This window comes from Leptonychotes weddellii, chromosome 10, assembly GCF_054177405.1.
Source record: "Leptonychotes weddellii isolate Sample4059 chromosome 10, ASM5417740v2, whole genome shotgun sequence".
NCBI classification, from domain to species: domain Eukaryota; kingdom Metazoa; phylum Chordata; class Mammalia; order Carnivora; family Phocidae; genus Leptonychotes; species Leptonychotes weddellii.
In genome coordinates, this window is record NC_138378.1 from 90,338,641 (window position 1) to 90,358,792 (window position 20,152).

The following is a 20,152-nucleotide window of genomic DNA, read 5'->3' on the forward strand; positions in this document are numbered from 1 at the left end:
AAAAAATACACATCATAGGAAGAGCCAGGAAAATAACTTAGATGAGAAAAGACAATCAGCTGACACCACCACTGAGATGAACCAGGTGATAGAAGTATCTGAAAAAGACTTTAAAGCAGCTGTCTTGAAAATGCTTCAGCAAGGAATTGCAAATTCTCTTGAAACAAATGAAAGAAGAGAAGAATCTCAGCAAAGAAATAGGGGTTATAAAGAAAGGAACCAAATGGAAATTATAGAACTAAAAAAATACAATAACAGAAATTTTAAAAACCTCACCAGATAGGCTCTGTGGTAGAACGGATATGACAAAAGAGAGAATCAATAAAATTGAGGAAAGAGCAATAGAAATCACACAGTCTGAGTAGCACAGAGAAAATAGACTGAAAAAATTCTCTACTGGGAATACTGACTTTGATTCACAAATTAGGAGCATTGGCCACACTGCAGAGGGACTGTTTAATCAACGTAAGAGAAGTAATCGTTTTTAAAAGTGACAAATAATTGGAAAATAACAAATTTTAAATGACACCATTTACAATAGCACCCAAAATGCAGGGAATAGTTGGGGCACAGAGGATTTTTAGGGCAGTGAAAATACTTTGTATGATAGTACAGTGGTGGATACATATCACTATACATTTGTACAAACCCATGGAATTTACACCACCAAGAGTGAAAAGTAATGTAAACCATGGACTTGGGGTGATAAAATCGGCCAATGTAGGTTCATGAATTATAACAAATGTATCATTCTGGTGGGGGATGTTGATTACGGGGGAGGATATGCATGTGTGGGAGGAGGGAGTATATAAGAAATTTCTACTTTTCCCTCCGTTTTGCAATGAACCTAAAACTGTTCTTAAAGTTTTAAAAAATACAGAGGCACCTGCATGGCTCAGTATGTTGAGCGTCTGACTCTTGATTTCAGCTCAGGTCTTGATCGCCGGGTTGTGAGATCGAGCCCTTCACTGGGTTTGAGTTTCTCTCCCTCTGCCCCACTTCCATTCCTGTGCACACATGTGCTCTCTCTCAAACAAATAAATCTTCAAAAAATAAAAATAAATAAGTGTAAAAGGTAAAATGACAAAACTTCTAAAAAATAACATCAGAGCATAATCTCATGATTTTGGACATGAAAAATTTTCTGAAATATAGCACACAAAAAGCTCTAAGACCAAAGGAAAAGATCAGTAAATTGGACTTCATTAAAACCAAGAACTTCTGGGGCGCCTGGGTGGCTCAGTCGGTCAAGTGTCTGCCTGCGGCTCAGGTCATGATCCCAGGGTCCTGGGATCGAGCCCTGCGTTGGGCTCCCTGCTCCGCGAGAAGCCTGCTCCTCCCTCTCCCACTCCCCCTGCTTGTGTTCCCTCTCTCCCTGTCTCTCTCTCTGTCAAATAAATAAATAAGATCTTAAAAAAAAAGAAAAAACCAAGAACTTCTGTTCATCAAAAGACACCACTGAGAGTGAAAATGCAAGCCACAGGGTGAGAAAAGATATTTGCATATCTTAAACTTGATTTAAAAAACTTGTATCCAGAATATATTAAAAATTTCCATAAATCATTAATAATCCAGTAGAAGAAAAATGAGCAAAAGGCTTGCACAGGCACTTCACAAAAGAGGCTATCCAATTTATCAGTAAATATGAGCAGGGGAGTACAAAGTACATTCACAGAGTGACCCCACTACACACCCAGTGGCTGGAAATGAACAGACTAAGAATGCTCAGCCCTGGAGAGGATTTGGGGCAACTGCCACAGCCGCCCACTGACTAGTAGGGGTGTAAACTGGGACGATCACTTCGGAAGACTGTTTGGCAGGATTTACTACACCTGAGTGATGTGACTCAGCGATTCTATGCCTCGGTATACATCCAGTTGAAACACATACATATGTGCACCGAAGACACGTACAAAACTGCTCAGAACTATCTGGTTAGGTAGCCAAAGACTGAAAATGTGAAAATTAATACAAGGAAACCACACTAAAATGGAGTTGGGAGGCCAGAAGGGCCCTAATCCTGGCCAATTGTAGACCCAACACAGAGAGACACACCTTGCAAGGTGATACGGCTTCAGCTACTACTTTACCACCCAGAAGGAGGAAGAGGGCTTTTATTCCTCCCCCGCAACACCCAGCCAGTGAGAGACTGTTGTAACTCAGCCAATGAAAACCACTAGTACTTTGAACGCACCACTTACCCCAATGCGCTTTTTGTTTATAACAGACCTCCCCACTTCCCCCCTTTCCTGGGTAAAAGAGCATTCCTCTCCTTCGATCTCCGGACTTGCCTGTGTTTATGTCGTAAACCTACTTTGCTTGTCCCAAATTGCAATTCTCTACTATTCCTGAATAAGCCCATTTTTCTTACTGGTAAAATAAATAAATAAATAAATTTTTAAGGTTAATAGAAACAACCCAAATTTCCATCAACAGAGGAATGGGTAAATCTGTGTGGTGTCCTTAGCAATGAAATTGAACAACCTAACACAACGCAAAGTAACACAGGACTGAAATCTTCATGTTCAGTGAAGAAAGCCAGACAACCGAGAGGGCACACGGAATGATTCTATTTACACGAAGCTCAAAAACAGACAAAGCTGATCAGTGGGGATGGACGTCAAGATGGTAGTTATTTGGGGGATGTGACCATGGGGCTGTTGGGGTGCTGGTAATGTCCTGTTTCTTTCTGTCTTTTTTTTTTCCATTATCTGTGTCTTTTTTTCTATCGAAGTGTAATTAACATACAGTATTATGTTGGTTTCAGGTGTACAATATAATGATTCAACAATGTCCTGTTCCTTAATCTGGTCATGATTTCATAGATTTGGATCCTTTGTGAAAATTTGTCAAGCTTTATGCATATTGCTTGTGCACTTTTGTCTATGTATGTTTTACTTCAGTGGAGAGTTTCCTTAAAAAAACTATACTTGAGTTTGCAAAGATCAAAACAGCCACAAAATCTTCATTGCTTCACCAAGAGTATTTGATATGATGTCCAAAACTTTAGAAACCAAGATGCTGTTTTCTCACTCTGAGCCAATAAATAAGCAAACTGATAGAAAAGTCAGTGGGTTCACAAATGACTTATTTGTAGATAGTCTACACTGAGTGTCCTAATTTCTTCCATCCAGAGACAAGCCAGCCTTCCTTGCAGCAGAGTGGCCTGCTCACCTGTCAGGAGAGTTTGGTTACCCCCGACTCTGGTCCTCCCAGTGTCTCACCGAACACCATGACCAGGAGTGGGTCAGGCTGGGCCACAGTCAGCCCGCCAAGTCAGTGTAGAGCACACCGGTGACCCATTTTGTTTCATCCCATGCTGACGCCCCCTGACATATATAACTGGGGACAGAAATCTTTGGGAATTTCCTCTCTAACACCATCTAGAGAACTCTTGTTGAGATACTGAAGATGCTAAGGGGCCTTTGCTGAAATACTTGGCTAAAATCATCCTGGCATTTTTATGAGAAAAGGGGTTTTAATTTGGAAGATACATCTGCTGAATGATAGGGCCATTAGACACAAAAGGGCTGCTTTCTTTCCTTTTGGGATGCTTAGGGCTTTCTAGTCCCCTACTCCCATCAACCAACAGAGTGAGAGGTATTGGTGTAACCAGCTGGATGCTTTTTACAAACCATCTTTGTGCAGCCTGTCATCTTCCCTCCCCAATAGGTAGCTGAAGTTACGTTAGAGCAAGTGGGCCTTCGAGAACACCTCACATAGCCCCCTGGTTTGCCAAGGACTAAGCCAAGGCCAGGAGAGGGAAAGGGATTTGCAAGTTGAGTGGTAAGAACACGGGTCTCCTGGGACACCTGTCAGTGACCCCCTAACAGGGATTTGATGACAAAGCAAGGTCTTGTCGAGCCAAAATTGTTGTCACTTCCTTCTCTTGGTTCCTTTTCTTTGCTTCCTACCATCAAAATCAGGCTCCAAAAGCCTCCCAAGAAGGGGCCAGGAACTGTCTATGCCTCCTGCTGGGAACAAATGGCCTCCAGGCATCCTCATCTGGGATGAGCTGGAGGAGAGAGGCCCCTGTGTGGAAGGGCAAGCCCAGAAAAACCCAAAACAAGTTTTTGAGGGAGCTTGCAGAGGGATGTAGTGAAGAGTAAAATTCTTGGCCTCTGGAATTACACATCATGGGTTCAAATCCCACCTCCACCTCTTAACCTCTTCACGCTTCCGTTTCCCTACCTGGGAAGCAGGAATGATGGTGGTATCCATTTTATCAGGTTACTGTGAACAACGAACAGAGTGTGTAGTGCTTGGAACATGCCAGCATGTGGAGGCACCGCCTGTGGGTGGGGAGGGTGGATGAGCACCGAAAGGGCAGTGTCTTTGGTGAATAAAAGAGGCAGAGACAGCTTTTGGTCATGGAGGTAGAGCCCGTCTATGGCCCAGGCTAACCACGGTACTGCCTGGCCTCAGCGAAACCCTCGCCTCTAGTAGGACCAACGGGTTGGGCCAGTGACCACATGATGTGGCGCCAGAGACAGCAAAGGGAATATCTGATCAGTGGAACCCTGGTTGGGTCTGGGAGAGACACCAGAAGCAAACCAGTCATCTCCCTGACTGGTGGGCCTTTCTGTGGAATGGGTAAGGGCAGCCTGAGGTACTCTGAGAGCTGGGAAAATCTTCCTCTTGAAAACATTCCCTCCTGGGATCTGTCAGTTGATGGCTGACATGTCCACTCTTAGAGAGCCATTCCTTTGGCTTAGTATATGGTTGTCTGTCAAAAGACAGAGCCCTTACTGGCAAAGGAGAGACTAGCCTTGATTCCTAACTCTGTGAGTTGCGTGCAGGTAGGTTTTAAAGGAGGTAGGGAAGAAAAAGCTTTAAGGATGCCCTGTGTCTGCAGGGAAAGAACAATGACAACACAGTTTACAGAGACCACCTGTCTTCTGAGCTGCCCCAATTTCAGATGCACTGTGCTCAGGGGGTTCTTCACATTTTATACGAAGCCTCCTTCTCCGTGTCTCCTGAGAAGCTCTGAACAACCCTCTGAACAGGGATCACCTCCATTTTACAGATGAGGAAACAGAGGGCCACTCCCAGCCCATGGTGACAGAGAGCAAGCAGCTGATGCTAGGGGATGGGGGGCTCCTGGGCCCCAGCACCTCCTATCTTACCTCTGCCTCGTGTCGTCAAAGCAGGCCCGGAGGGAATGGAAGGGGCCACAGATGACAAAGTCCCCGTGAATGTGACAAGGGTCTGCCCTTGAGAGAGGGGCAGGGACAGGGGGCATTGCCTTCAGTCTGGCAATGTTGAATATGGTCAGTTAGCAGCTGAACCCCATGTTAACTATGAGGGAGCTCCTGCTTGGAGCCGCATTTTTGCTTCTCTCTCTGCTTGGAGTGCTCAGCCAGATACCATGTTCCTCTGGTCCCTAGGTCTCTGCGGTGACCCTTCGGACAGGCCTCTTTCTTATTTTTTTAAAGATTTATTTATTTCTTTTGGAGAGAGAGCACGCAGTGGGGAAGGACAGAGGGAGAGGGGGAGAGAATCTGAAGCAGACTCCCAGCTGAGCACAGAGCCCAACGCGGGGCTCAATCTCACGACCCTGAGATCATGACCTGAGCCAAAATCAAGAGTCAGATGCTTAACTGATTGCACCACCCCGGTGCCCCTCAGATAGGCCTCTTGCACACACAGTCGCTCTGCCTTGCACCCTGCCTGATTTTCATCAGTGCTTGGGACGGTTGCTTCTCCACGGCCTGTCCCCCCATCACTAGCATGCCAGTTTGCTCTTTGTCTCAATGTCACAGCCTCCTAGCAGCTGAAGCAATGCCGGGCTTGGACAGGTGTTCCGTAGGTAACTGAGGAATGAGTGAACAGGTGGATGATAAAGGAACCGAACACTCCCCCCGTCACACCCAACACCGTGCGCGTGGCTGCAGGCCAGCCAACTAACCCCAATAAAGCAGAGTGCTCAGTTTCCCTCTAAGGTCACGGGGGCCCTTTTCTAGAGTCTCCAATAGAAACTGCTGTTCGCACAGGATAAAGATGCAACGAACAAACTCGTACGTGTGGGTGAGAGGCTGTGCTGAGGATCATGGTATGCTGTGTTTTAATGAAAGTGACATTTCAGGTTTCTGAGTCGCTTTCGTCTGCTACATTTCTGTGTTTGCTTCTAGGGTTTAGTGTGATTTTTTAACAGGAGAGTAAAGGTAGGAAAGGCAGTTTCTAGAAATCATGATAAAACCAGCGCCCATGGCAATAGCTAATGCCGAGCACCATCCCAAGTACCTGCCCCGCGTGATCTTTCATCCCCGCAACAGCGAATGTGTACAGATTGGAACACTAAGGCCTCAATCGGCTGGCATTCCGGCCTCGCGGTCTCCCCTCCTTTCCAGTCATGGGGTAACTCAGCGTGGGCAGTGGACACCCCTGGGTGGCCTTGGGGAGGGTGCCAAGTCACCTCATTTCGCTCTTTTCTAGGATGTGAGGGTCATCCCGCAAAATGAGGGGCATGGGGTCTGTCACCCTAGGAAAGTCAGCCTCATTTCACAGCCCCGGGGGAGTTAGCCCAGCCTGCCGTGGCCCAGCTCTGGGTTGGCACGGTCAGCAAGTCAGGAGCAGATGAGGCCGGGCCTTCTAGCTGCAGCCTCCCCGCTTCGTCACATTCCCTGCCCCCCAAGATGCCTGCATTGGCTCATTTCCATGGCTGTCAGGTCGGCTGCCCGCCAGACGGCTTTCAGGAGATGTCCTGGGATCAGTTCTGAAGACTCCGTGCCCGATAGGGCACATACTCAGAAGCTGCAGTTGCCCTGAAATATTTTTTCTGTTACGGATTCGTTTTTAAGTCTCACTTCTGCCCCTCTGCGGGCGCCATATTCCAAACTTGCTGGGCCCCAGCCTGACGTGACAGGCTCCCTCCCCAGAGTGAAGATACAATGAGAGAAGACCCATGGCCTGTGCAATGCCACAGCGTGGCTCCCCACGGAGGAGGACTCCATAGTAGCCCGACGCCATCGGGCCTCCCAGGAGCCTGTTTGGCAGCCAAAGAACTTTCCAGGCTCATTTCAGCAGCGCGTGGACAGAGCCCCACAGGGAAACCCACGCACGAGAGCTGGATCCCGTTCCCGTCTGGCCCTGAGGTTGATTCCATAGATGACTGTGAAAACTGTTGGGAGAGAACAGTCAGCTTGTTCTTTTTTTTGTTTGTTTTTTGAGATTTTATTTATTTATATGAGAGAGAATGAGAGAGAGCACATGAGAGGGGGGAGGGTCAGAGGCAGAAGCAGGCTCCCTGCCGAGCAGGGAGCCCGATGCGGGACTCGATCCAGGGACTCCAGGATCATGACCTGAGCTGAAGGCAGTCGCTTAACCAACTGAGCCACCCAGGCACCCCAGTCAGCTCGTTCTTACCACAGAAGCAAGAAGACTTACTTTCTCCCCCCTTGAGAACTGTCATCAGAGTTGGGAATTCCCATCCGTCTTCTGCTAATTCACTTGTTCTGTGGCTTTACACAAGTCACTTGGCTTCTCCGAAGCTCAGTTTCCTCTCCTGCAGAAGGAGAGTTGATGGTCTGAACTTGACTCTAAGTCAGTGAGGCTGAAGCCTGCGCTTTACAACCAGCTGGGGAATTTTTGTCAGCCAGACTCTGTGCCAGGCCTATGACACGAGAATGTGTGGGAGGCAGACCCAGGTGATGCCCAGGTCCTGGGGGGGAGGTAGGGGGATCCTGGAGTGGATGGCTCCTCCCTTGTCTCTCAGCCCCGACTCCTCATGCCCATCCTTGTCCTGTGAGCCACAGATTCTTTTCCTGACTCAAGGATGGATGTCCTTAAGCCCCAAACCCCCAAGAGGGAAATGTCTACTCACTTTCTCATCCTGCTTCCATGGGCGTCCTCTGGGGACAGGCCCTGAGGACATCTGAAGGCTTCTGTCAAGAGATGGTGACAACAAACCTCTGTACTTAAGAGTTTTCAAAAGGGAGAATTCCTGCCAGTCATAAATTACCCCCTCTGACACTGATGATTTTTCTGTTGTTAGAGATGATTATTTGCATAGAGGCAGGAAACATGGCCCCGCTGTTCTTTCTGTGCTGGCTGAGAAGCAGGACATCTGCCAACTCCCGAGTCACCTCGCTTCGGTAGGACTGGGAAATATCACCTTTCTTCTTATTTCTTGATCCTTGTTGCTTTTCTTCTTTTGTTTCTTATTGCTTCTTAGGCATTTTCATCTTCCTTCCTGCTCTTCTCTTCATTCTTCACACAATACTGTTTATTTAATTTTCAATGTTCTTTTCCAGGCCAAAGCTGGCTTGGTCCAGACCACGAAATAAACATGATTAAATCTGTTCTATGCTGAGAGGGATGGAGACAAAAATGGGTGCCAGATACTGTTGCCATGATGACATTTGGGGGCGGGCAGAGGGCACCAGGAAGCGAGAGCCTGAGCTCACAGGAGACGCGCCGCTCCCTCCCGCCGGCGCGTGCGGCACCAAGTAAGACCGAGACGTGATGATGTTCCAGCATCCTCTGATACAATGCTTCTCGGAGTGTGGCCCCTGGGTTGGCAGTGTCAGCATGGCCGGGGAACCTGTTAGAAATGCAAATTCTTGAGTTCCATGCCGGACCTACTGAGTCCGAAACTCTGGGGGTAGGGTCTGGGAATCTGCTTTAATAAGCTCCTGGTGATTCCAGTGCAGCATGAAGTTTGAGACCGATGGCGTTCTGGTGCCTAGACAGCTCACTTACTAACATTAAGTGAAAGATTCGCTTGATGATCTGGACAAGGGGGTGGGCAGATGTCTGAGGAAGCCCACAAGGAAGACAAGGAGAAGCAGAGGCAGGAAACACGGAAGTATTCCCATAAGAACTTGCACTGGGGCAAAGGAGGCGAACTGGGGAGTTAGGAAACTGGGAGAATTTATTCAAAGAAGAATCCTTGCTCCCAAGTACAGTTTCTATACCATCTTAATGAAATAACTCTGCTAGGTTCTATAGCAAATACTAAGTAGAGTAACCACTTGGTTCCTAAATTATTTCTGAGAAATCGAGAACATTGTTTCTTCCCAAAAAGCTCCAGAGAATAACATAACAAACACGCCTAATAACGACAACATTTAACACTGAGTAAATGATAACATTTTACTGTGGTGGTTTCAGATCTTTTTAAAGAAGATACGGCTTAATTCCACCCCAACCCACTGTTCACTGGGTTTTACACACTGATGTAAATGAAGTCATTGCACTGTTTGCTTTCTTCTGTCCATGTTGTTCAGCTTGATCTCTGTTGCCACCTGTGGATGTGGCTCATTCTCATTGCCGGGTGGTAGGTGCGCCGTCATATGGACACTTCTCATCCTGATGTGCACTTAAGTGAAGATCCCATTCAGGGTTTCCCTGTACTCACACTGGAGAGGGAATACTAGAAATGGGAAATCACCTTTATATTAAAAGAGAGTTTTGGGGCTTTTTTCTAATTTGTATGCAAAGGTCTCCAGAGACACAGCTGGGGCTACACTGTCAGTCTTCCAAGAAGAGATTTCTTTGTCCATGAACTCATTCTTTTCTTCTTTCACTCACTCAACCCACAATTGTTGAGCAGCTACCTTGGGTCAGGGAATGCCCTCGGTGCTGGGAACCAGTGTGAGCCAAATCCCGGAGGTTTGTAAGAGCGCAGAGTCAGGGGTGCCTGGATGCCCCGCTTTTGTGTAGATGGTGGAGTGAGGGCTGCCCTGATGCTTTTGCCTCATGGGAATGGCAGAGTGGGGGCCACCTGAATGTTCTGGCCTAGGCAACTCCAACCTGTAAAAATGAAAGAGTCCATCACCTTCTGTCCACCTGTTTATCGTTGACCTAGAACCTGAGCAGCTCCACTAAAACAGATCCTCCCCCACCCAAGAAGTGTCCCAAGTGTTAGGCCTGACCAGGTCCGTGGATTTGGGGGACCTGTGCTCCACGTGGTGCTGGCCCCAGCCTGCCAGCTGATTGGAACCGAACTACTGATTCTGTCCAGTCAGAGCCTCCAATTCGGGAAACTGGGGTGTTGTCATGTGATGAGTGTCCTGAGGGGTCAACTATCGCCAGACTCTGGGGAGCACTAGGGGTACATCGATGGCTCAGAATGACCCTGTCTCTGCCCAGGGAAGACCCACAGGAGGAGTACCATAATGCAGTGATGAGACCGGGGGGAGGACAGGGGCCATGGGAGCGTTGGAGAGGCCCCAACCCAGTCTTGGAGGGGCAGGAGATGCCCCAGACTGGGATGGGAAAGAGGAAGGAGTAGACCAGCCAGGATGGTTTGTTCATTTTATGTGTCAACTTGATTAGGCTAAGGGATGCCCAGATAGCTTGTCAAAACATCCCTGGGTATGTCTGTCAGCGTATTTCTGGAAGATGTTAGCACTTGCATCGGTAGATTGGGTAGAAGTGATGGCCGTCCCCAGTGTGCATGGGTATCATCCCCGCCCCCCACGATGGGTACCCAGATAGAATAAAAAGGCAGAGGAGGGGTGAATTCATTCCCTCTCTGCTTGAGCTGACATCTGTCTTCCCCCGCCCTCAAATATCGCTCCTGGTTCTTGGTCTTCCCAACTCAGATTGGGCTTTACACCAAGTTCTCTAATAAATGTCCTCTTATACATATCCTTTAGTTCTGTTTCTCTGGAGAATCGTGACTAATACCCAGGCCAAGGTGGAGGACAGGGAATCCCAGCGTGAGCAAAGCATCAGAGCAAGGGAGATCCTGGCCTCTGCAAGGATCTGAAAGTATTTCAGGGGTAAGGGCCAAAGGAATAAGGGCAGAAGCTGTTCCAGAAGAGGCAGGCTTCATCCCAAACCCTGGTCTCAGTTTGGGGCAGAAGTGTCCCTGGAAAGGCAGACCAGACAAGAAGGGGCACGAACCAATTCTCAGCGCATCCCCCGTGTTTGCGGTTGGGTGGGGTCATGGCATACAGGGGACTCATGCTGGGTTCCTCTTGCAGCTTTCAAATCTCTCCCGCCACAGACAGGAGCCAGGGGTTGGCGGTTGGTGGGGGGCACAGTGGTGCATGGAGTACCCCCTCGGCTCCCAGGCAGAGAGAGCCAGGTTCTAGGTCAGCAAGCCTGTGCACACAAACCTCAACACCCGGGCTTATTTATTAGGCCATCTCAGACGCTGGCCCATTTGGTGACCTGACACCAAGCCTGTCTTTCTGTGTAGCTGGCAGGGGACCCTATGGCAGGTGCTGTGGCAGAGACTCGGGTCTGCTTTCAATCCCATGAGCAGGTTTGACACCAAGTCTGGAGTTAAAGGATGACTCTACGCAACTCACACTCTCACCCCACAAACCAGTGAGATGGCACGCCGTCTGGAGGCCTGGAATGCCTGGTGGCCGGCCGCTCTTGTATCTGACGGAGCTACTGGAGGCCACAGGTGCAGGTTGTCAACTTTGCACTTCGTTTGAAGTCCTTTTCTGACTATGTTAGTGACTCCAGTGCCGTACTTACACTGACTTTAAAAATGATTTCTACATCTCTGTCTCCCTGGGGGTGTGCGTATGACAGAAAAGACAGGGCGGTTTTAACGTCAGGACACGAGTTCTCATTTAAGGTGAAACTTCCACCGTAACTGTACAAAGTCCTGCTGAATAAAATAATCAAAACCTCCAGGAAACAGCTTTTCTCCCCAAGGACAAAAGAGCCCTTGGTCCGTAGTGGGGCTTGGTGAAAGGCTCAGCTGCCAGACTCAAAGAAACCGTTCCCTGCTGACTGCAAGCTTTCGCCTCGCTTATTGTTCTGTTCAGAAGCCTGGAAAGACAGAAGGAAGCTGCAGAAATGCCTTCGGACCCTGGGGGCCTGGGGAGAGGAATCTGTCCACGTGCGCTGCAAACCCCACCTCAGCCCGCTGGGGTGAAGGCCTGTCCAAAGACGGAATAAGAACCTCCCCCAGGGGTCCTGGTGCTCGCTGACGTGGTTTGACATTTGCTGGCCCCTCTCGCTGCCAAGATCCCTTTCCTCCACATGCCAGGCCAAAATTCCCTCTTCCTTACCTTGTCCCTTGGGCTGCCCCAGACGGGATGCGAAATGGGGACTGATTGCAGAGGGGAAAATCTGGTCCCTGGGCCAGGAGCCTCGGCCAACCTCAAGGCATTATCATCCAGGTGAAACACCTTCTCTTTCTTTGGGAAGCTCCCGTTTCATGAAGCGAAGGGGGCCAGGGATTGTTCTGGATGGTGCTGTGACCCCAAAGGTGGAGCCTGGGGAGTGCAGGACCCCAAACCCAATACATAGACAACTCTGCGGTGGGCATGGTTCTTGGGGACACCTCCAGGACCCGGCGAGGGGGGCAGGGCAAGGGCAGTGGGTCAAGACCACAGGGTTGCCTGGACAGCCTTCCCGCACAATGACCGGGGCTTGCACTCCATTCACGATGACCACACAGGGAATCACACCCAGAACAGACTAGACAAGTGGCAGTAGGAAGGGGACAGAAAAGGGGCTGATGATTGCCTTTGGAATCAGCACTGGTGTAGCTCTGACTTCCTGGTAAGGGAAGGGGGAAAAACAAACAAACAAAACAAAACAAAAAAAAAGGAAAACAGTGTGGTATGCAGCTCTTATTGTCTAATAAAAGAAAATATTCTTCAAGGAATTTTTTTTTCCTGGCAACAAATTCTTGGAAGAATTTATGTGACAGAACGCTCCAGGGGAACATCCTTGTGTTGGGAGGGAGGCCACCTAGTCTGGAGAGCCTTGGAAATTCCAGTCATGGGCGTGGGAAGGGGGCTGGGCTGCTATGCGGGTCCTACCGTTGGAAGGTTGATCACAGGATATTGCTCAGAATGAGGGAGGGGTCTGGGAAGACGTCCCTGGGGATTTGAGGCAGAAACCGGGGCTGTGACAAAGACCATATACCACGTCACCGTCTGTTCCATCCTGCCTCAGTGAGAGGTGTGGTGTCTATCCTGAAGGACAACAGTGAAGGGGAGCCAAGAATATGGGGGCTTGCTCCCTGGACTTTTCGGTCTTTTTAGGTTCTGGGTCCAGGCTGAAAGAGTGGTGCTTGAAGGGAAGAGAAAGAGAGAGGGAGGGGAGAAAGGAGGGGAAGAAGAGAGGGAGAGGGAGGCAAAGAAACAGAAATCTGGGAAGAGAGAGAATAGGACATGGGCAAATGAAACATGGGTCAGGGCAAGAGGCAAGGCCAAGGCCATGATTAGAAGTTCTGCTTTCTCTGCTGTCTGGCTTAGGGCCTTATAAAGTAAAAACTGACCACCAGGAAGGCCATGGAAAGTTGTCCAAGTGGGAAACCTCAGGAGCTGGCTTCCATGACACTGATGGTCTAAGGATGTTCCAAGTTGCCATGTTGGCAGAGTGAAGGAAGATAAGAGCGCTGTGGCCAAGTATTCCCTAAAGGCATCTGTGAAGGGCTGTGGACAAAGACTGGACAGAGATGAGATGTGTCACAGCAGTGGGTGATTTTGGCCCACGGACCTGTCCTGTTTCCTAAACAAACCCACCACACACACAGTAAAGTCAGACAAGTTTGTAGGGAGGAGAGGAGAGAGATATTAGCAGATCAAAGGGTGAGTTAACTGTCTGTCTGTTCCATGAATCAGAGAGGAGGGGGCTGGATCTCAGGGTCGCACCCTGAAGGCTGCAGTGAGGACCCCACTGTAGGGCTTCCACCTGGCTGGGAGGCCTGAGGACAGAAAGATCTGCCAGGCTTCTCTGCTACCCAACTTCTCCAGCCACCAGTGAAGCTCAAGGGTGCTCCCCTAGGGCTGCTCCACTCTTGGTCCCTGAGTGGGGCCTCCTGCCTGGGCATTGGATGGGTGCAGGGGGAGCTCAGTCTGCACAACTTGAAGTGAGCTCACCTTCCACCCCACACTCACATCTCTAGAGCTGCGAGTCTGCCCCCTGCACTGGGAGAGAGTGTCCTAAATCCTACCAGCAGCCTCCACAGAGCCTTCACTCCACCCAGCCAGCCGCCCAGGACTTGAGAGGACTCAGTGTGACTGAGGAGACCCACCCCAAAAGATGCCTAATTTGGCTCCTTTGAGATTTCAGAAAGACACTCTGTCCAAAACGAACCAACCAACCAACCAAACTGCAAGGGTCAACATCATTGTAGACACTGAAAGTACAGATGCCTTGGTCACATTTTCAGTGAGTTATAAAATCTCTGACCCGGGGTCTTCCCCATTCTCCTGTACCCTCCTCCTTCTGTACTGAGTTTATAAAAAAAATTATACATTTGAAAGTTGATTTAAAATTTTAAATATATGAACCACTGCCTTTTCCTTTAGCATGCGTAGGAAATTAATTTGTCTACATTTTCGTTTTTAAAGCTTTACAGACAATTGCAAGTGTTGCAGGGAAAAAAATGTTTTAGTTCTTCTCGAAATAACGTTTTACAGAAACTTCCGAATTTGCACCAGACAAAATGCCCCAGGGTTTGGGTTTGCCGTTGGTGTCTGCAGCGGAGCCTTGTCCTTGAAGCAGCCATGACTCAGCGTATTCAAAATAAACTTGAGCGTAGTTCTTCTCTTCAAAGATTCAAAACTCCTCCTTGGCACGCACCCTGTGACGGTTATGTCACCTCCGTAACATCTGCTCAGCGGTGTCCCAATTCTACTGACTCACGGGGGAACCACAGGCTGCAAATGGCTGCAGAGCGCACACACATGGGGTGGGCTGCTCGTCCGTCACCTGCAGTGTGACTCAGCAGCCAACAGATGCCATCGTGGAAGAGCAGGAAAAAGACAAAAGGGCAGCTTGTCATCAGAAAACACAATGACGTGTTTATTTTATGATTCTGGGGGCATGCTGCTGGTGAGGTGTGAATTATCGGGCTCTCCAATCGCGTTCATCAAAATGGAAATCAGCGTTTCCTTGGCCAGGCCCCGGGTGCTGTCTGGGGGCCTCGGCAGCCCACAGAAGAGCCCCCTCCACGCACGTGCTTGTGTCTGCTCCTGCCACCGGAATTCCCCCTGCCACCAGCATCAGGGTCACTGGAGACTGTGCAAAAAGGGAGGTCTCCGCCAGGAACGTAACTGCTGTGCCCGTTCTCAGGCCTTCCCATGATCCTGCTCTGCCAACAGTCCTGCTCCCTGCCTGGGACACAAACAGCCCATAAGGTGAGGGACCGGGGAGCCTGCCATCTCAAGCCCACGGTAAAGCCGAACTGACCAGCAGTCTGAGCTCTGGTGCATCTCGGAGGGCAGGGCGATCCGAGTCCTAGGGAACTCTGTCTGTGTGTCATCGTGACCACAGTGAAGGGAGGAAGCACATTTGGGGCAGCTTATCTTTTGAATACACCCAGAGGCGACTATCAGGGCCATTACCATGCTCATGTAACTGATGTGGTGGCCCAGTCTTCCAGAGGGTCCCCTTCCAAGAATGAGGGGGTTGGCCTTTGGGGAAGGGTAGGGAGCCCAGACATCTGTTATGTGCCAGGCCCAGCAGACTTCCTGGCAGCTCTGAAGAGTGCCTGGTCTGGAGGGAGAGTGAGAGACTCAGGGGCTCAGGGACAGGTGACAGGCGATGTCAACATCTTCCCAAGACTGGGAAGTCAGGCCAGGCCCTCTGGAAGTAAGCTTTTTCTTAAAAGATTTTTTTTTTTTTTTTTTTTTTTTGAGAAAGAAAGAGAGGGGGAGAGGGGAGAGCATGAGCTGGGGGGAAGGGCAGAAGGAGAGAGACAAGCAGACTCCCCGCTGAGTAGGGAGCGCAATGCAGGGCTCCATCCCGGGGCCCTGGGATCATGACCTGAGCTGGAGGCTGATGCTTAACTGACGCAGCCACCCAGGCGCCCCGAGAAGGAAGCTTTTGCACCGAGCTTTGAAAGTTGACTCTGAAGATCCCCAGTTTGAATTCTTTTCCTTCTGTCTTTCCCTCAATTTCAGGGTTTCTTCACCTGGCCCATCAGCAGCCCAGGGACTCAGCACTGTTCTCTGATAGCTAAAGCCTCTTGCTCTCTATCCCACCTGGGCCTCCCTCCTTTGCACCATCTCTACCTCTCCCTCATGTGTCCTCACTAAGAGAACTTGCCTTCTAGGGCCCCCACTGCTTGGTTATTGGGGTCATGACCTCTAAGAATCAGATGACTGTTTCTGGGAAAATGTGCTAAAATAAAAACATAAAACAAATATATAATTTGTTTGGGCACCTTGAATCTAGGTTCAGAGCCTCTGGATGCATTAGCCTCTGGCCCATGTACATAATAATAATTCTCCGCATCCGCATGGAGCTTCCTAGCAACAAGTAGGAATGAGCCCTCTGATCAGTCCCTCATTGGGAAGGATCTTCCTTGAGCCTGACCTACTTTTTTTTGAGAATCTAATGAGAGCCATGGATTTTCCCCCCAATAAAATGCACATATCCCAAAACATCTAAAATCTAGCATTCATTTCTCAGAAGTTTCAGATTCCTCCTGAAACCTATTCATAAAAATCCAACTCTGCTTCTGTTGACAATCAAGTAATTATGAGTCTAAGGACCCCATACTCTGATCCCTCTATTTAAATGGTTCCTCCTCCATGGGGTCTCCCCTAAACCACCAGCTGGAAATCCTCTCCCCTTCATTGGTTCTCTCTCCTCACTCTGTGAAGTCAAGGCCATGGGCTCCCAATACCTCTTGCCATGGCACCTGGAGATAGAATCAACATTTAGGTCTCTTCTTCAGTACACTGGACATTTGGGTCTCTCCCACCCAAATGTTAAAGCAGGTTGAGCAGTACATAAGTTGGTTGAATATAAGTTTGCTTATTGGATCAGAAACATAACAGAACTAGGAGAAGGGAAACCGATAAAACTGTGTGAGGGGACACCTAAAAGAATGAGTTTTTAATCTGTGCAGATGGTGCCTGAGAGAGCATATGTGTATCTAATATCAAGGAAATCATGAAAGCTATCAGTAGCACACACTGGGATTTGCTTACCAAAACTGAAAATACTGAAATTAAGAAAGCCTGCAAAAATTGAGAGAGATGGCGTGTTCTATTGGTTTTAACACTAATTTATGTAGTGGGTAAGGGAAACATATGGCCGTCATTATCTTGAGAGGTTATGTAAGTCACAGACACAAATAGGTTCAAGAAAGGTTTAGAGATTGCTGAAAGGAATTGAAGAAGCCCTAAATAAATGTAAAGGCATGCTGTGTTCATGGGTAGGAAGACTTAATGTTGTTAAAATGGCAATACTATCCAAAACAATCTACAGATTCAATGCAGTCCCTATCAAAATTTCAACAGCCCTTTTTTCGTAGAAATGAAGAAACCTATTCTCAAATTCATATGGAATCTCAAGGGGTCCCCTAGATCCAAAACAATCTTGAAAAAGAAAGACAAAGTCGCATTATTTACAGCCAACATATGGAAGCAGCCCAAGTGTCCATCGGTAGATGAATGGATAAAGAAGATAAAGAAGATGTGGCATACATATACAATGGAATATTACTCTTCCATAAAAAAGAATGAAATCTTGCCATTTTCAATAATGTGGATGAGTCTACAAGGGATTATGCTACATGAAATAAATCAGACAGAGAAAGACAGATATTGTGTGATTTCACTTACATGTGGAATCTAAAAAACAAAACAAAGGTACAAATGAAACAAACCAGAAACAGACTCATAGATGCTGGAAACAAACCGGTGGCTTCCAGAAAGGGGGAGGGGCTGGGGGATGAGCAAAATAGGTGAAGGGGATTCAGAGGCACAAACTTTCAGTTATAAAATAAGTCCTGAGGAGGTAATGTTCAGCATAGGGAATATAGCCAATAATATTATAAAAACCTTGCAGATGGTAACTAGACGTATGATGGGAGTCATTTCGTAGTGTGTAAAAATACCAAATCACTATGATATATACCCAAAAGGATACTGCATATCATTTATACTTCAAATAAATAAATAGAAAAACAAAGTTCGAGAACTTGTGCTTCTTGATTTCAAAACTTACTACAAAGCTAAAGGAATCCAAACAGTGTGGTACTGGCATAAGAATTGAAACATAAGTCAATGGAACAGAACTGAGAGTCCAGAAATAAACCCACACAGCTATGGCCAATTGATTTTTGACAAGCCTGCCAAGTCTGTTTAGTGGGGAAAATAAAATCTCCTCCGTAAATGGTGCTGGGACAAGTAGATTTCCACAGGCAAAAGACTGAAGTTCAACCTCTACCTTATACCATATGCAAAAATTAACTCAAAATGGATCAATGACTTTAATATAAAAGCTAAAACCATAAAATTCTCAGAAAAAAAATACAGAAGTAAACCTTCATGATGTCATATTTGGCAACAGATTATTGGATTTGACAAGAAAGGCATAAAGCAGCAAAAGAAAAATATAGTTAGTTTGGACTTCATCAAAATTTAAGACTTTTGTGCATCAAAGGACATTATTTTTTTAAGATTTTATTTTTAAGCAATCTCTACACCCAACGTGGGGCTCGAACTCAACCCAGATCAAGAACCACATGCTCCACCGACTGAGCCAGCCAGTGCCCCAAAGGACATTATTAAGAAAGTAAAAAGACAACCAATAGAATAGGAGAAAATATTTACAAATCATATATGTGATAAGGATTTAATATCCAGAATATATAAACTACTCCTACAACTCAACAACAAAAAGACAAACTCAGTTTAAAAATGTACAAAGGGTCTGAATAGACCTTTCTCCAGAGAAGATATACAAATGGCCAATAAGCACATGAAAAGATGTTCACCATCATTAGTTAGGGAAATGCAAATCAAAACCACAGTGATGAAGGGTTTGGCCTTGGCAACCACAGCCTGGCCCGATGTGGCTCGAGATTCTGCCCGGGATTGACGTCATGGCCATGTGCTTGCTCATCCCCAGCATAGCCTCTGCGCACATCCACAGGTTCACTAATGGAGGCAAGGAAAAAAAAGGTTTGCCAATTATTCATGTCAGCGGAGCTTGATGGAAAGAGATAGACGCTTCTCTGGAGTTAATCGTTACCATGTGTCAAGGGGTTTGGAGAATATCGATCAAGGAAGCATTTTCCTGATTGACGAAAAAATAACTCGGTTATGCTCATCTACCCCTTCTAGAAGGTTATGCACTGTCTTAATGTACTGCATAGTAAAACCAACGAAAAAGTAAAATCCAAACCAAACCAAATAAGAACCACAGTGACACACCCTTTCATCCCCAAGTGTTGGGGAGGAGGCAGTGACATTCAAACTCTTGTATGCCGCTGATGGGAAGGTAGAATGGGGCAGCTGCCGTGGAAAACAGTTTGGTGAGACCTCAAAATGCTAAGCATCAAGTTACCATATGACTCAGCCAATTCCAGTCCTAGGTATAAATCCAGAAGAATTGAAAAGAGGCTCAAACAGATACCTGAACACCAGTGTTCATCGCAGCATTATTAATAATAGCTGAAAGGTGGGGGCGACCGAGACGTCCATCAACAGATGTCTAGAGAAAGAAAGCGTGGCGTCTACACCCCATGGAATATCATTCAGCCTTACAAAGGAATGACGTGCTAACACTGCCACCACATGAATGAACCCCGGAAACACGGTGCTAACGAAACAGACACGAGAGGACAGATACGGTGTGCTTCCGCTCAGCTGAGGTGCCTAGCCCAGGCACGTTCAGAGACAGAAAGTAGAACGGTGGTCACCTGGGACAGGGGTGGGGAGGAATGGGGAGCTATGCTTAAAGGGCACAGAGTTTCCGTCTGAGGCAACGAAAAAGCTTTGGAAATAGATAGGGCGATGGTTGCTCCATGTCGTGAAAGTGCTAAAAGCCACTGAGTTGTACACTTTTTTTTTTTAAAGAATGATGCAGGGACGCCTGGGTGGCTCAGTCGTTAAGCGTCTGCCTTCGGCTCAGGTCGTGATCCCGGGGTCCTGGGATCGAGCCCCGCGTCGGGCTCCCTGCTCGGCGGGAAGCCTGCTTCTCCCTCTCCCGCTCCCCCTGCTTGTGTTCCCTCTCTCGCTGTCTCTCTCTCTCTCTCTGTTAAATAAGTAAATAAAATCTTAAAAAAAAAAAAAGAACAATGGAGAGAAATGTGTGGGTGATAGTCTCACCACAGATCATCAGGAACATGGTGGATTGAACCGTTGGCCGCTGAAGACCACTGATTGTCCCAGAGCCCCATTCCTCACCAGCGTGGGTGACGGCATTCCAGAACGGAGGCGCCCCTGCGATCCCTATGACGAGGCTGAGGGTGGGCCTTGGGCTCCGC

The 20,152-nt window shown here is 47.8% G+C and overlaps 1 pseudogene across 1 annotated transcript in view; it reads left to right on the plus strand.

Moving 5' to 3' along the window:
- LOC145715931 (NADH dehydrogenase [ubiquinone] 1 alpha subcomplex subunit 1 pseudogene) overlaps positions 1-19,917 on the plus strand; it is a 164,409-nt pseudogene extending 144,492 nt beyond the window's left edge. The window contains exon 3 of the transcript XR_014138227.1: positions 13,176-19,917. The product of XR_014138227.1 is annotated as an NADH dehydrogenase [ubiquinone] 1 alpha subcomplex subunit 1 pseudogene (transcript). The remainder of the gene's footprint in view (positions 1-13,175) is intronic.
- The last annotated feature ends 235 nt before the right edge of the window (positions 19,918-20,152 follow it).